Source organism: Notamacropus eugenii, chromosome 5 (assembly GCF_028372415.1).
Source record: "Notamacropus eugenii isolate mMacEug1 chromosome 5, mMacEug1.pri_v2, whole genome shotgun sequence".
Lineage (NCBI taxonomy): Eukaryota > Metazoa > Chordata > Mammalia > Diprotodontia > Macropodidae > Notamacropus > Notamacropus eugenii.
The window spans coordinates 421,323,770-421,338,403 of record NC_092876.1 but is presented as its reverse complement, the minus strand read 5'-3'; the positions used below and the strand labels follow the sequence as shown (position 1 = coordinate 421,338,403).

Here is a 14,634-nt window from a genome sequence, read left to right as displayed (position 1 = left end):
CAGTCATTCAGTCATGTCTGACTCTTTGTGACCCCATGGACTTCACCATGGTAGACCCTTCTGTCCTCCACTATCTCTTAAAGTCTGTTCAAGTTCATGTTTGTTGTTTCCATGACACTCTCTATCCATCTCATCCTTTGCCATCCCCTTTTCCTTTTGATTTAAATCTTTCCTAATATCAGGGTCTTTTCCAACGAGTTCCATCTCATTATGTGGCCAAAGTATTTAAGCTTGAACTGTAGTATTTGGCCTTCTGGTGAATAGCCCAGATTAAATTTTTTTAAGTATAGACTATTTTGATCTCCTTGCTGTCTAAGGGACTCTGAAAAGTTTTCTCTAGCACGATTCTGCAGAGCTCAGCTTTCCTTGTAGTCCAACTTTCACAGCCACACATTGCTGCTGGAGAAAGCATAGCTTTGACTGTACAATCTTTGCAAGGTGATGTCTTTACTTTTTAGTATGCTGTTCAAATTTGCCATAGACTTCTTTCTAAGCAACAAGTGTCTTCAACTCACTAACTCACCATTCACAGCATTTCTTCCAAAATTTTCATTCCCACTCAAACTCCTATAGTTCCCTCTTCCTCCACAATTTCAGCTGAAAACCTTGCCACACATTTTGCTTTAAAAATTTATACCATTCTCTTTATCTCCCTCTTCTCTCCTTTTCAGCTTCAGTCACTCAGATCTCTTTGGCCACTATATCCTCCTTCGTCCTGTCTCGTATGAAATAGTGATCTTACTAATTATCTGTACAACTATTTCCATTCCATTCCATATTCACCAACAGATGACACCCCCAGTCATCCCCACTCATCATTATCAGTGTCTACTGACTTCCTCTCTACTGCCTACAAGCATACCCATGTCCTTCCTTCTCCTGCTCAAAAAAAGAAAAAAAGAAAAAGAAAAAGGAAACACTAATTGGATAGTTCTATCTCCACTATCATCTTTTATCCATTCTTTTTTGTCACTAAACTCCTTAAAATGGTTGTCTTCGATAGGTACCTCCATTTTTTCTTGTCTCATTCTCTTAATCTGGTTTCAAAATTTATCTGTCTTTTTTTAAACTTATGGCCTAAATGGAATATACAAGACTGAAATATATAAAAGTATTTCTATAATTGACATAAGTACAGTCCTAATTATGGTTCATGTTTGTTCTCTGAGACCTGAACCTTTGCTTGAGTATTACAAAGACTAAATTTTTACCTGTGTAATTTCTGTATTGTCATATATTTTGACAGCGGTTACCTACTACATTGAGTCAGAAGATATACTCACATAACAGTTCTAATCATTTGATTTTGAAGCAGTATGCTAATAACTATAGTCTCTTGTATAGAATTATTACAGCTAATCAACTTCCTGTGAAATTATATATTTTCTAACCTTTATTTCTATATATTATAGATTGTCCCTATATGCAGTTTAGGAAAACAAATAAGAGACCAAAGTCATTCTTGGGGAATCAACTCCTACATAGATGTCCTGTCTAAATACTGATAATGTTCTCTTCCTCTTCTCTCTACCCCCCTGCAAAAAGATAAACAGTTTTGTCCCTTTCAACTGTTAGTCTGCCATCCTTTAGCAAATGCCACCCTCCAACCACACCATGGCTTCCAATCATCCAACCCCTCCATTCACTTTTGTGAGTGAGCAGTATTTGTGTTTGTTTGCTTTATTTAATAAAGCATCAACTGTCAATATTGTATATATTTAGTGTCCTGGTAAATCCAAATGATTTTCTCCCCCTATATTCTGGTCAGCCAAAGGAAATGGATGAGAAGAGAACTTTTCTGCCAAAAGCTTTAATGATTTGAAAAAGATATAGTCTCAGCTATACAGCTTGTACAAATTGGGGATACAGAAGGAGTAAGAGCGAAGATTCTTTCCCCATTTGCAAAAGATTGTGGCAATGAAAACAGAGGCAAAGTTTTTGACTAAAGTGTAACGTTTAATGTGGATTTGCAAATTATGGCAAGAATGTGGTTGGAATATTTTACATATACTGACATATCCACATGGTTGAGGGATAGAAAGCAGGTTCTTAGAACTATTAAAAGTAGACACAGTGAGATTTGTATACAAAGAGCACTCAGATGCTTCTATACTCTCTCATTTCCTTAGAGTGAAAATGTTTATTTCCTCTTAGTGTAAGGGAAGAAAGTGATTCTGCTCACTAGAGAACAGTGTCTCCTGAAGAGAGTTGAAACTTCTAAAAATTTATCACTAGTGATTCCAAAATGAAAAGTGGGGGCCAATTTTCATCACCATTATACCTGGTTTGGACTTTGGTGGGGATAAGTTGAGGGGGATGGGAATAAGGAAGTAATGTTTAGATGATTAACTTACAAGGGTTTAAATAACTGGAAATGAAGAATATGACAACGTTTGTGGTTTTCAGGGCTTTGATCAGTCCTTGGGAGGAAAAAAGGGGGTGAACATTTAAATCAATTAGAGACAAATCAGTAGCGTATAAAAGTTTTCAAAATATAACTACCCAATAGTAAGTATATGGAGAGAGTGATTTTTCTCGAAAAGTCAGAAAATAATAAGATCTTTGCTGGCTATTAAAATTTTCCTCATAGGTCAAAATAAAAGGCAATAATTTAATAAAGCATTGCAATTAGTTAAGAATTAGAAAATTACTATACCCATAGAACTCTAGTGAACTCCATTTTGATATATGCTTGTTTCTTTCTCAGGAAGTTAAAGTTAATTTTTACTTGTCTCACAATTTATAAGCTTGATGTCACAAAATCTCACATTCTTCTGCATGAGGAAAAGTAACTGGAATCATGCAGCAAGATTTTAGACTGAACACATTTAAATTTGGATTTATATTGGGTTCTAGAAATTGGGGAAATTTTCATTCACTTCACATTGTTCTGTACTATAAAGTGCAATGCTGTTGCCTCATCTTTGTAGCTATGTAAACAAAAGGAATAAGGACTCTATAATAATATTTTCCAACATAGAATCATAAAATTGAAAGGCCAATGGAATGGAGGATTCAAATGAATTAATGTCATTTTATTGCGAATGTTTTGATTTGTTTCATTATGTAAATCTATGATATTTTGTTAGTATTGTGCTGATAACCTTTTGGGGGAAGGAGTCATTGTATAGAAGTAATGCTGATTTGTGGAATGATACCTATAGTATAATGCATTTATAGCATTAGGGTGTTAGCTCCTCTTATCTAATTGCTGTGATTTTTACACTTGGACTCATTAGAGACCTCTGGCTGGAAAGCAGACTGACCTTCTGGTTAAAGATTTTCAAGCATTCAAGATGGATATACACTGGTTTGTTGAAATTAACATGGTACCATATTGCCTCACTGTCTATGAGAAGCTTTGTGTGAACTTGTCAGACCCTGGGTATTTTCAGCCCTAGTAAGATCAAAAAACATTACCAGCTCAGTGAAAGAAACTACAAGAAAGCATATTTAAATGGAAGCCTTGTAAATTCTACTCTTAGAATAGTGATGATTAAAACACTGTCTTATAAAAGAACTAAGATACCAACCTCAAAACAAAAATGCACAGACCAAAGGAGTTATCATTTAAAAGTCTGTCTCTGTGGTAGAGAAATATAGGGATTGTCTGATTACTTAGACAAGTTGTAACTCAGCTGGTTTGGGTCAACTTTGAATCAACAAACCTTAAAATTTTCTCTTTTGGCCTTGGGGGTTGACGTGTAATATCTTACTTACCACAGCTATGCTAACTGAAACTTCCTACTTTATTTCTTTAAAAAACTCTAAAAAAAGTTCTAAAATAAATTTATAAAATAGCACTAATAACTTAGAATGGGATTATTTTCTTAAACTCCAGTGATTGATTTTTGTATTATTGTTAGATTGGAAGAAAAAAAACCTAAAAGCCTTTGGAAAGGCCCTGAACATACCATATGTATTCAGAATAAATGTGCTTTCTTTTCCAAATTATAATTTGTTTTTACCTTATTGATTTTACTGCTAACACAAGAAATAAATATGTCTTGCTCTAAGCTGTAAGTAGTAAAACCTGTTGGGACTACAATTTTGTTTGTCTGAATAGTAAATTCAGATATAACTTTGAATTAATGTTACAGCAGTGCTCCACCACTGAAGGGGAAATGGGAGGAGCCTTGTGGTATCCCACAGGTTTTCAATCTCCAAATATTAAGGTATGCAGGTAAACAAAGTGAACTGAGAAGCTTGAAGAGATAGTTTTATAAGGATAATGACAAGATCACTTTGACTCAATTCCCTTTCTAAATAGGAAAATTTCCCATTTCTGATCATGAGCCCAACCCTTTGAATGTGGAACCTTGCTGCATTCAGAAAAGAATTAAAATCAAATAGAGTTGAGGAAGTTTAGACCTATTAGATCCATGATAGGTCAATCTGGGACTTTGGCTTAGGCAGGATGAAATGGTTGTAATGTTGTTACAACTATGCCCCTCCTCACTTCATAACAAATTTCTCTAACCTTGGCAGGTGAACTTAAAGATTTTGTCATCTTATTTCTTGAAACTTTGTGTTATAAAAGGTTCTTCTACCCTTCAGTTGCATTTTTGCATGGTCTGCCTTTTTTATCTCACCCTGGTTTCCCTAGATACCTGTACTGGCCTCCAAATATCATGAGAACTTTACCATCAGAACAATCGATCTTCAGTGTCCTTTATGATATTTTGATAACATACAGGACACTTTGATGTCCCAGAGCCTGTGATATCAAGTCATGACCATTACTAGGTCATGCAGCTCTTGGGTACTTTTTGACCTCTGGTTATTTCTTCCCTTTTGTAGGCTATGTTCCCAGGTCATGTGCCGAAGTCAAACTGAGGGCCTACATGCTTATTTGCCTCTGCTGGCACTAGCTTTACTGATGACTCCCTTTTCTACTTAAGTAATCACAGTACAGTTTGGTATTGGATTCCTGGACCATAATTCAAGTTGGTGTCAATATCAGGGTTTTGCTGGAGTAGTTATGTGGGAGCTAGAGTGTCTACCTCCCCTTAATTAGTTTACGTTAGTTGAAGTTTGAATCCTGGATTTTACATATTTTTCAAAATTTACTTATTGTGGACATGTCTCCTCCAGTTCCCCACTCACAAAATGGAATCTCCTGGAAAGTAGACTTCTTTTTTCTCTTTGCATCAACAGTACCTATTACCTAGGGTCTAAAACATCTGAGTCTTTAGATATCAAAAAAACATTTCTCTTCATTTTCTGAGAGCAGCCCTGCTTGGTTTCCATTCTAGCAATAATGTGCCTCTGCATTACTCGATGATCTAAAATCGTCACTGGACAGACTGACTTTGCTATCAACAATTTTATCCCTTTCAGTTGCCTCTCCCATATTTAGAGGGTAGAATCCCTAGAGTACTCAGGACTTTTTGAGATAAATTCTTCATTTTCCACCAGTGGCTTTGCTTGGTTTTAATTCTAGGATTATTAAGGGCCATAGCCTCCCGTCTACCTTCTCAGTTTTCTTTTGTGTATTTTCTTTCCCAATCAGACTGTAATATCTTTGAGGGGAAACTGGCTTTTGCCTCTTTTGGTATCCCCAGTGTTCAGCACAGTGCCTAGTACAAAGTCGGTGTTTAATAAGTGTTAATTGATTGATAGCTATGTGACCTTGGGCACATCACTTAACCTATTAGCCTCAGTCACCTTGTCTGTACAATGGAGATAATCGTAGCACCTACCTCCCATGGTTATTGTGAGGATCAAAGGAGAGAAGAAATATAAAGTACTTAATCACAGTACGTGGCACATTCAGGACTGGTCTCTGGCTCACCTGTGAGATTTCTGTCCCCATTCCCATTGCTGCCATTGCCATTGATCCAGTGCTGAGATCAAAATTTCCCTTAACCATTTGGCACCTAGGTCACTATTTTGTTCTTGTTATTATACAGTTGTTTCAGTGATGTCCAATTCTTCATGGCCCCATTTGGGTTTTTCTTGACAAAGATGCTGGAGTGCTTTGCTATTTCTTTCTTCAACTCATTCCAAAGATGAGGAACTAAGGCAAACATGATTAAGTGACTTATCCAGTGTCACATAGCTAGCAAGTTTCTGAGGCCAGATTTGAATTCAGGAAGATGAGTCTTCCTGATTCTAAGTCCACTTAGCTGCTCCCACTTAGGTTACTGTTAGATTTGTTAATTAAGTCACGATCACATTCATTTTTATTTAGAGCAAAAATCTACAAATCTGAATGTGAGACTGAGTTTTATAGACAGCAGCTCTTTGGGTAGAGTCTTAAATGGACATCCTGAATTTTTGGTGTAGGAAACCCACGTTGTATATCAGATTGAGATCTTGAACACAGAATTTCCAGACTCTATAGTCAGGGCTCTACCAAATATGGCACAATGGCTCTCAGTAATAACTGAGAACATATTGAAAATCATAAAATGGTTGAGATATTTAAGATTTTTTGCATTTGGTAGGGATATACTATAGTATTCTCATGACATCTCTATACTATTTTAAAGCTAAAGCTACATGTATATATACATATATATATGCTACATACATAGTCTAGCCTATCCATATTTTGTCATATTTTAGAAATAGAAGAGTACTAGAGTACATTTCAACTTATTTCTAATATGAGCTAAATGATGTGATGTTTCAAGTATTTGATCATTTATTTTAAGTCAGGAATAGAGAGGAGAAAGAAAGAGTATATACCATGCCAACAGAAGAGACTAGCTCATGAGATACACATGGAAGAGTGGATAACTTTCAAATCTGTCTTTAAGGATTAGGAATGTAATTTGGAAGGAAATATTGAAGGAACTGAAATTACATACGTTAGTAGGTATGATTTAGGTGTAGCACAAATGACTTCTACAAGTATTGAAAGACTGAAGTGAGGAAAAACATTATTTGGTCTGACAGAAAAAAACTTAGTGGTCGTGAAATATTAAGAAGGAGAAATTAAAAGTGATAATGAAACTGAAGTTTTTGAAAACAAAGTTGAGTTCAATAACCAGAGACAGACAACCTAACTAAAGTAGATATTTTTTTTAAAAGCAAGAATATTTACGAGTTGTCTGAGTATATAATATGACCTTCATATTTCTATTACTGTATTCCATTTCAGTCTTCAGTTTTGGAAACTAACTACTGGAAAGGAGTTTATTTCTACTCAGTTGGTTTCCATATGTAAAGTACTAAAGTATTGTGTACACATAAAAGAAATAGAGCTCTAATAGTATCTGATCCTTTTTTAAAAAGATAATTCCCATGGTACAGTAGACCTCTTTCAATTCTATCTGAGAGATGATTGAATGAACTTTAAAACTAATCCTCTGCATTGGGCTCTAAGAAAATTCTGTAGACCACCTCACTCATGGTCTCTCCATTTGCACAACACATACCTTGAGGCTAAATTAATTTTTTTTTAAAAAACTATTGCTTAGAGGAAAATTACAAATAACTCTCATTTTTCCATTTTCCTAAGCCTGTAGCAGAAGTTATAGGGGAAAAAATCTTCTATTTCACTATATGAATTGCACTACTATGATTTTGACTGCTTCATTTTATATGGTCTAAATTTGACTCTCTATAATGTAATGGGAATAAAAACATAGATCATCCCAGTTCTTATCTTCTGCATCTCTTTCCCTTATGCTACCTTTTGTATTACTTCTATTTAATTTCTTCCTACAAAAAACTAACCTAAAAGTTTGGTTAAAGGAAACACTGAACTTCATACTGTAGTGCCACAGGTTTTCACCCCAAACCTAATTGTGCAAAGAATTCACTTCCTCTACACCTACACCTCAAAATTCATCACTCCCATTGCCTGTGTCTCAAAAACTATTTTTACACTAATAAATCCATAAGCATTAAAATATGCTATTTTATTTCCTTTAAATACCTTTGCTGGATCTTGATAGCCAGAGTTGCATACCACAGGAATTTAGAATTGGAAACAGAGGAAGAGGTCTGATTAAAAGTTCCATGGGAATTTATTAGTCTCAGTAAGTCAGGCTTGGTAGCTGTTTGAGTTAAGGAGATTGTTGGTTTAAATTCTTGGCTACATCCCAGCAAATGAGACCAAGTTGTCCGTTTGATGGGGTAGAGTATCCTCAACTCATGACTTTCTCCCTGAAGCTCTAGTAAAAATTTGGAATACTACTAAAGGGCTATAATAGATAGAGGAATTAAAGTCTCCCTCAGAAATTCCCTTACTGTGCAAATTTAGGCAAGACATTCAATTTCTCTAGGATTTCATTTTTTTCCTCTGTAAAATGAAAGAGTTGAGTCAATTGGTCTCTGAAGTCCTTTCAAGCTCTTAAATCTATCATTCTGCATTCCTAGAAATTAGAATCCCAGACTGGTAAATATCTACTTTACCTCTCAGAGATCTGCCAGTTTCACGTTCTCCAGTAACTGACATTATAGGAGTCTCTAATGGTCACTGTTGCCTGGGGTGCAACAGCAGTCCTGGACAGTTAACATAACATGATTGAAAGCAAACTGGTCCAGCTCATTTGGCAACTGGAGACAAAATTCTTAGTTTATAAGAACTATTCAATGAAATATGAAGGGCAGCTAATGTAGCTGGTAACAGAACACCAAAAAAGTCCCTGCTAATGGAGACAGGGACAAGTGTAGATAAGCCTTTAACCAGAAATATGGTCTCAAACCCACATGTTTCTCTGGATCACTTTGGTAGGGACAGTTTTATCAGTCATGCATTCCACACAAAACCCACTCTTTGTTCCTTTTAAGGTGGCTAAAATGAGAAGTTATATGTAATTGGCCTTATTAAGATGGATTTCCATTGCAAAAAGCTCCCCAATGGGCCCTGCAAGGGAGGGAGTGAAATTCCTAATGGAAATAGGTTCAAAAGATTAGATCTATCTATATGTACACACACTGTAACACCAGCCAGCCTCAGGGGCAATTAGATGGCAGACCACCACATAATGGCTTTAGGCTTTAGCTATAGGTCTCCCTCTCTCACATAGCTACATAATTATGGGCTGATCAAATAGTGAGATTGGTGGAGATTGAGAAAATAGTAGAAAGGACAAATAAAACTGTCAGGGAAATTAGGTGCTCTGGAGATGGAGGAAGGAGGTAATAAGTCCATTTTTCTTTAGGTGAGCAAGAGGAAATGACTTCCCCTCCTGGAGGCTTTGGTTATGGCTTCTTAAACATGAGTTGATAAGAAATCCCTATTGGGCTTCTAATAAAATCATGCTATGAAATTCAGCCCAGGCAGCCAGTATGGATAGAACGAAAGTGATACATTTGAAATTTCATTCAAGGTCTTTCAGGTATTAGTGCCTTTTACAAATAAATTGTGGCTGTGTTAAAAACTAAGTCCTCCAGTCCAGACCCTTTCCTCATTCACTAGTCAAATGGGTCTCATCTATAAGGAACTCACTCTCAAGTAATGCCTTTTTGCATAGTTTACCAGTAGGCTCCATCCACTGTGAAAGAAGAATATAAGTGGACTTCAGCAGCTACTAATTCAGTAATAAAAGAAAACATAGGGAATCAGGGGCATAGGCAAATACCCCCAATGAGTTGAGCTGTAGGCCATGTGGCTACTATATGAGAGAGCCCTAATGGGTGGGGCAGAGATGATTTTCATCTATATTGTTTGTAGAGGTGGTACCCAAGTGGTCTGGGTCCTGAAGAGGACAGAAACAGACAACCAGAGCTTATATTTTATGAAGTCAGGACCAATGAGAGAATTTGATGAAGCCTCCCACTGCATACAGGTTTTTATGTGCCATATCAGTATCCATCAATGGCATTCTGGATCTAATTAACTAGGTTGGAGTCCTCATAACAAAAGAAGGAAGTGAATCCATTATGAATCTGGATTTTGGAAGAGGGATTCCAGGTTGTTCAGAGCATGGGACCCTGTAATCTCCCTAAGGATGAGGAAGATTTTCCTCCCCAATAGGAGCACCCACCTAACCCAAGTGACTCCCAACCTGTCCCCAAATGGTAAAATGGTACATTCACATCTCAATGCAAGAGGTTTGCCTTTGCTAATCAACACCCTACACGATCATACCTAATTGCCAAGCCCAGATGTCCACCTTCTCACAAGCCATGGGAACCATCAATACCAAACAAACCAAATCAACTAACAAAGGGCAAGGAAAAATTTTTAATTTTTAATTTTTTTTTTAAAAAAAATTTTAAACCAATCCAACAATATCTTAGATCCAGTCTCCAATAAGATTTGTCTGACAAGAATGGACTGCATTTGGTTACAGATCTTCAAAGAGCATAGGATTCCATTGATAGATGCTGACATAAACACCTGTATGCAGTGGGAGGCTTTAGCAAAGTTCTTCTATTGATCCTGATCTCATAAGGTATATAGATCCCTCGATTCTTTTTCCAGGATCCTAAAATCAACAAGTTTAGGATTATCTAGTAACAGCCCTAAAATGATCTAAGTGGTAAAAATTCCACTAGAAGATCTTAAGATCTTTGGTAAGAGATAGAAAGATAGTGTGAAAAATATCCTAGCCATTTCCCCATGCAAGTTAAGCTAGATTTTTCCTCTGGAAAGTGAAAAAAAACTGTCCCTGAAATTTGATTGGCACAGGGACATAAAATTTAATTTGCTCTGCCCTTACCATATCATCCTGGTAGTCTCTGGCTCAATTGAGGTAGTTTCCTACTCACTTAGAGATTCAAAAATGAACACATCCACAGACAATTGAGAATCTTCAAAAATGGTGAACATTTTAAGACCACATGAATTATCGCACTCTTTCCAAATGTAAGTGCATTTCAATATAGCAGCTAGTATTAATACATTCCTTAAATGTACTCAGAACTCTGTACAAATGTCTCATTTTATCTTTACAAAAAGTGTGGGAGGTAGGTGTCATTAAGAACTCCATTTTACAGATGAGGAAACTGAGAATGAGAAAGATTTAATAACTTTCAAAGGATCATAGTAAGGGTCTGAGGTCAGATTTGAACTCAGATTTTCCTGATTCCAGGTCTAGCACTCTATCAAAGGTTTATATGGTGGGGAATGATTTTACCGAAGCTAATGTTTGAAGTATTCCTGCTGATTATCCTTTCTAAGCTATAGCTAACTAAATAAGCCTTATTTTGGTAGCTGTTGAATGACCTACAAGTTTCTCATTTTGTTCCAAAACAGAAACTCAACTAATAGGAAACCTGTCTAAGGCTTACTCCACTTATCAAATCATTACTCTTTAATTCTTATAAATGAATGGGATAGAACAACAGGAAAAGAACTTTCAAATGTTTGGCTTTTTTTTTTTACTTAATTTGGAAAACATTACTATTTGATGCTATACTGTGTTGGTTCTCCTTGCACAAATATTCTTGTTGATGAGCAGGAAGGAATCAAAAGGAAAACAAAATTTTAAAAGAGAGCAATTAACATGAAATCTTTCAATGTTCAAAAGACATGTAAGTTGCACTCTTAAATGTTTAGCTCATGTTTCCTCTATGTTAGCCCTGTCTGACATTAGCTTTAAAAACTAGATACCCCTATCTCATCCGGGCTAGAAAACTTCAGGCTATTACTCATACCTCTATTTCACTGTTGATTCCCTTGGGAAATCTTGACCTGCATTATTTCAGATATGAGTTAGTTCATTTGTCTTTAGACAACCTGTTAGTCCCCAACTGAGTGGGGGAAGAGAGAGACCACCCATTCCACATTACTGACAAACTTAGGTATGGAAATCTGATAGGCATAGCCACTGAAGTTGAGAATTCTGGAGCTCAAGAGATCTGCTGGTGTTGTGCTCCACAAAAGCTGGAATTAAAGACATAACACCTGACAATGCCTACCTATTCTTAAAGAAAATCATCAATACCAGTTAGGAATGTCAGAGGAGAGAAGTAGGGAATATTTTTTCAATAAAATGGCCACAAGTTTTTGTTTCTTTCAGTGGGAAAAAAGGGATGGAATGAAGTCTTTTTAGAATCATTATTTTACATAAGCAATCCAAGGCTGTGGTCACACAGCACAGTGGGGAAAATCTCTAAAATCTAAGCATTAAATACAGTGGAGAAGAAAAAAGGCCATTAACTTCTGGATGACAACTTTAAAATAAAATAAATAGTTGGTTGCTTTCTCTTTTTTATTAGATTTTTCTAGATTTCAGTCTACTATAATCATTGTGGTATTGGCTAGACCATGCTTAAACTTCCATGTCTAGGAATTTCTTTTCAAATTTAGGAGTCACAGCTATTTTGTCTTTATTTTTACTGGTGGAATTCGATGAGGTTTAAAATCTCATGGGCACTCAATTTTCATATGTAATGCCAATTATAAATAGCACAATTTATCTGGCATCTGAACCAGTTTTTTTTAATTCTTAAAGTTATCAGCAATCAAATAAAATTAATTCATCTTCTTCCTTACTCTTCTTCCCCCTTTTCAAGTATGTGGTTGTTGATTGTTTTATACATGCATGCATACAAACATATATATACACATATATACACACACACACACCTATTCATATATATTTTAAATCAAAAGGATAGCTTTAACAATTTTTGTATTTTTTTCTAAGATTCTCTAAGTAATAGAAAATGTATTTTTTAAGTAAAATGAAAAAGTAGGGCAAAAGGAATCTCGAGGTCTGAACTTAGAGGAGGTCCCAAACAGGAGGTAACTTTGATCTTAAATGTACAATAAATCAAGAACATACTAATTTTTATTTTTTGTAAATTTCACAACCTGTACAAGTTGAGGAAAGGTGTAAAAAAAAGGGTTGGAATAGATCTAAGGGAAATGTTTCTCAGGGGGAGAAAGAAATAAATAAGGATATGTATTAGAATGCCTTTAGGCAAAATATGAAGGAAAGCAGATGTAGTAAATATAACTAAATTTCATGGGGAAACTTCAGCTAGTGTAGATTTACTTTCAGAGACTAAACCTAAACGAATAAAGGTACCTTCTATGGATCAGAAACAGTTCAAAATGTCCTCCAAGTCAGAATTGTTTACATTCCTTATACCTAGCACAGAAAACTTACATAATCTCTTCTTACAAGGCTAAGCAACCAATTTTAAAATGCCCTGATCAAGTTTTCCCTAGTAGTAACTTAAACTTCTTTTTTTCCACCAATAAAAGAAAAGTAACTGACAGAAAGTTATTGGGGGGAAAAGCTTTAAACAGTAACATAAAATCAAGGAGAAAACATAACTGAAAAATTCTGAAATAAAGGAAACCCATATAAAGAGAAGCTATAAGAATGTTTCTCCCAAGAGCTAAAAATCTCTAACACACAGCAAAACATGACATCTGGATATTGTTTCTCAGTAGATAAAAAAAAAATTATTTTTCCCTACGCCAGCCTTAAATATTAACCCATTTTTCTACAAGTAAAAAGTACTTCTTAAATTCTTTCTGACAAGCTTGAATTACTGAATTTCACTCTGGAATTCCTGAAGCCGTTTTTAAAAAATCAAAATTTAAGACTTGAACTTTAGAAAGAGTGTTGCTGTGGTGGCTTTCACATAGCTCCCAGATCATTACACACTCCAGTGTTTTAATAAGTATGTACCTCTTACCTGCAAAGATCAATATATGCAGACTTCTTTTTAGATGTTGTCATAACAGAACAAGGAATTAACAGCCAACTCGGGGTCCTTCAGGAAAATAGAAAAATGAAAATGGTTCTTGTTCACTGTCACTGAAAAAAAAGTTGGTTGGATTTTGAATAACAATTACCTGAATGAACTAGAGAGAGAAGGAGAGAGTGAGAGAGGAGAGGGCGACGGTAGGAAAGGAATCTGAGAAAGAGTCAATGATGTCAGCAGAATTTCTTAAGGAAATCTACAGACCAGCAAATGATTTGCAGCAATAAACACCCAGTTCACTGCTATGCAAATATCTGCCTAAGAGGAAACTGATGTACTTTTAAAGAAGGCCAGTTAATCTTTGAAGAAACTTTAGCCTGTCAGATCAAAGTCTGGTTTTAAGACCCCATAGTCAAAATAAAGTGGAATGCTTTTTACATAACAACTACCTCCCATTTATTCCAAGCTACATCTCTATTTCCTTTCCCCCTTTTAGTAATCAGTTTTTATCTTTGACTTCTCAAAAGGGGAGAAAATGGAATCTAAATGAAATTCTAACTCAACTCTCTGAACTCAATATAATAACTATTATCATGAATAAATAATCAGATAAAAACTAAAATCACCATCAAACACTGTGACCCACAACATTAACTTTTCCTTTGTATTTCTTCCACTTGTCACAAAACCTAAAAAGGATTAGAACAGATCAAAGGGAAAAGTTATTCAGGGGGGAAAAAGGAAATAAATGTAGATATATATTAAAATGTCCAAAGTTTCAAAGTCTTATATAAGAAAGATCCTAACCTATAGAAGGAAATTATTGGAACGACAATTTCAGAGGACTATTGATGAAACATGTTGCACACCTCCTAACAAGAAAGGTGGAGAATAAAACGTACATTTTTGGATACTGAATTATGCTTTATTTCATACAGGGGAAAGGTTTTGGGGGAGGTACCAGTGATAATAATGCTCCCCCCCAAAGTGTCATTGAAATATTTTTTAAATGTACAATAGAACTAAAGGAAGTTCAAAAGGGAGATAAACTGGCAGAATAGTTTTGAA

General features: G+C 35.5%; 1 protein-coding gene across 8 annotated transcripts in view; it reads right to left on the bottom strand.

Annotated features, from left to right (window-relative positions):
• Positions 1-13,883, bottom strand: part of KCNJ15 (potassium inwardly rectifying channel subfamily J member 15) — a 41,333-nt gene extending 27,450 nt beyond the window's left edge. For 6 of the 8 annotated variants that reach the window (XR_011968194.1, XM_072614985.1, XM_072614986.1 and 3 more), the window contains exon 1: positions 13,558-13,883. The gene's annotated coding sequence lies outside the window, so the exon portion shown is untranslated. The remainder of the gene's footprint in view (positions 1-13,557) is intronic. The other 2 variants (XM_072614988.1, XM_072614989.1) reach the window with 2 other exon arrangements.
• Between the last annotated feature and the right edge of the window lie 751 nt (positions 13,884-14,634).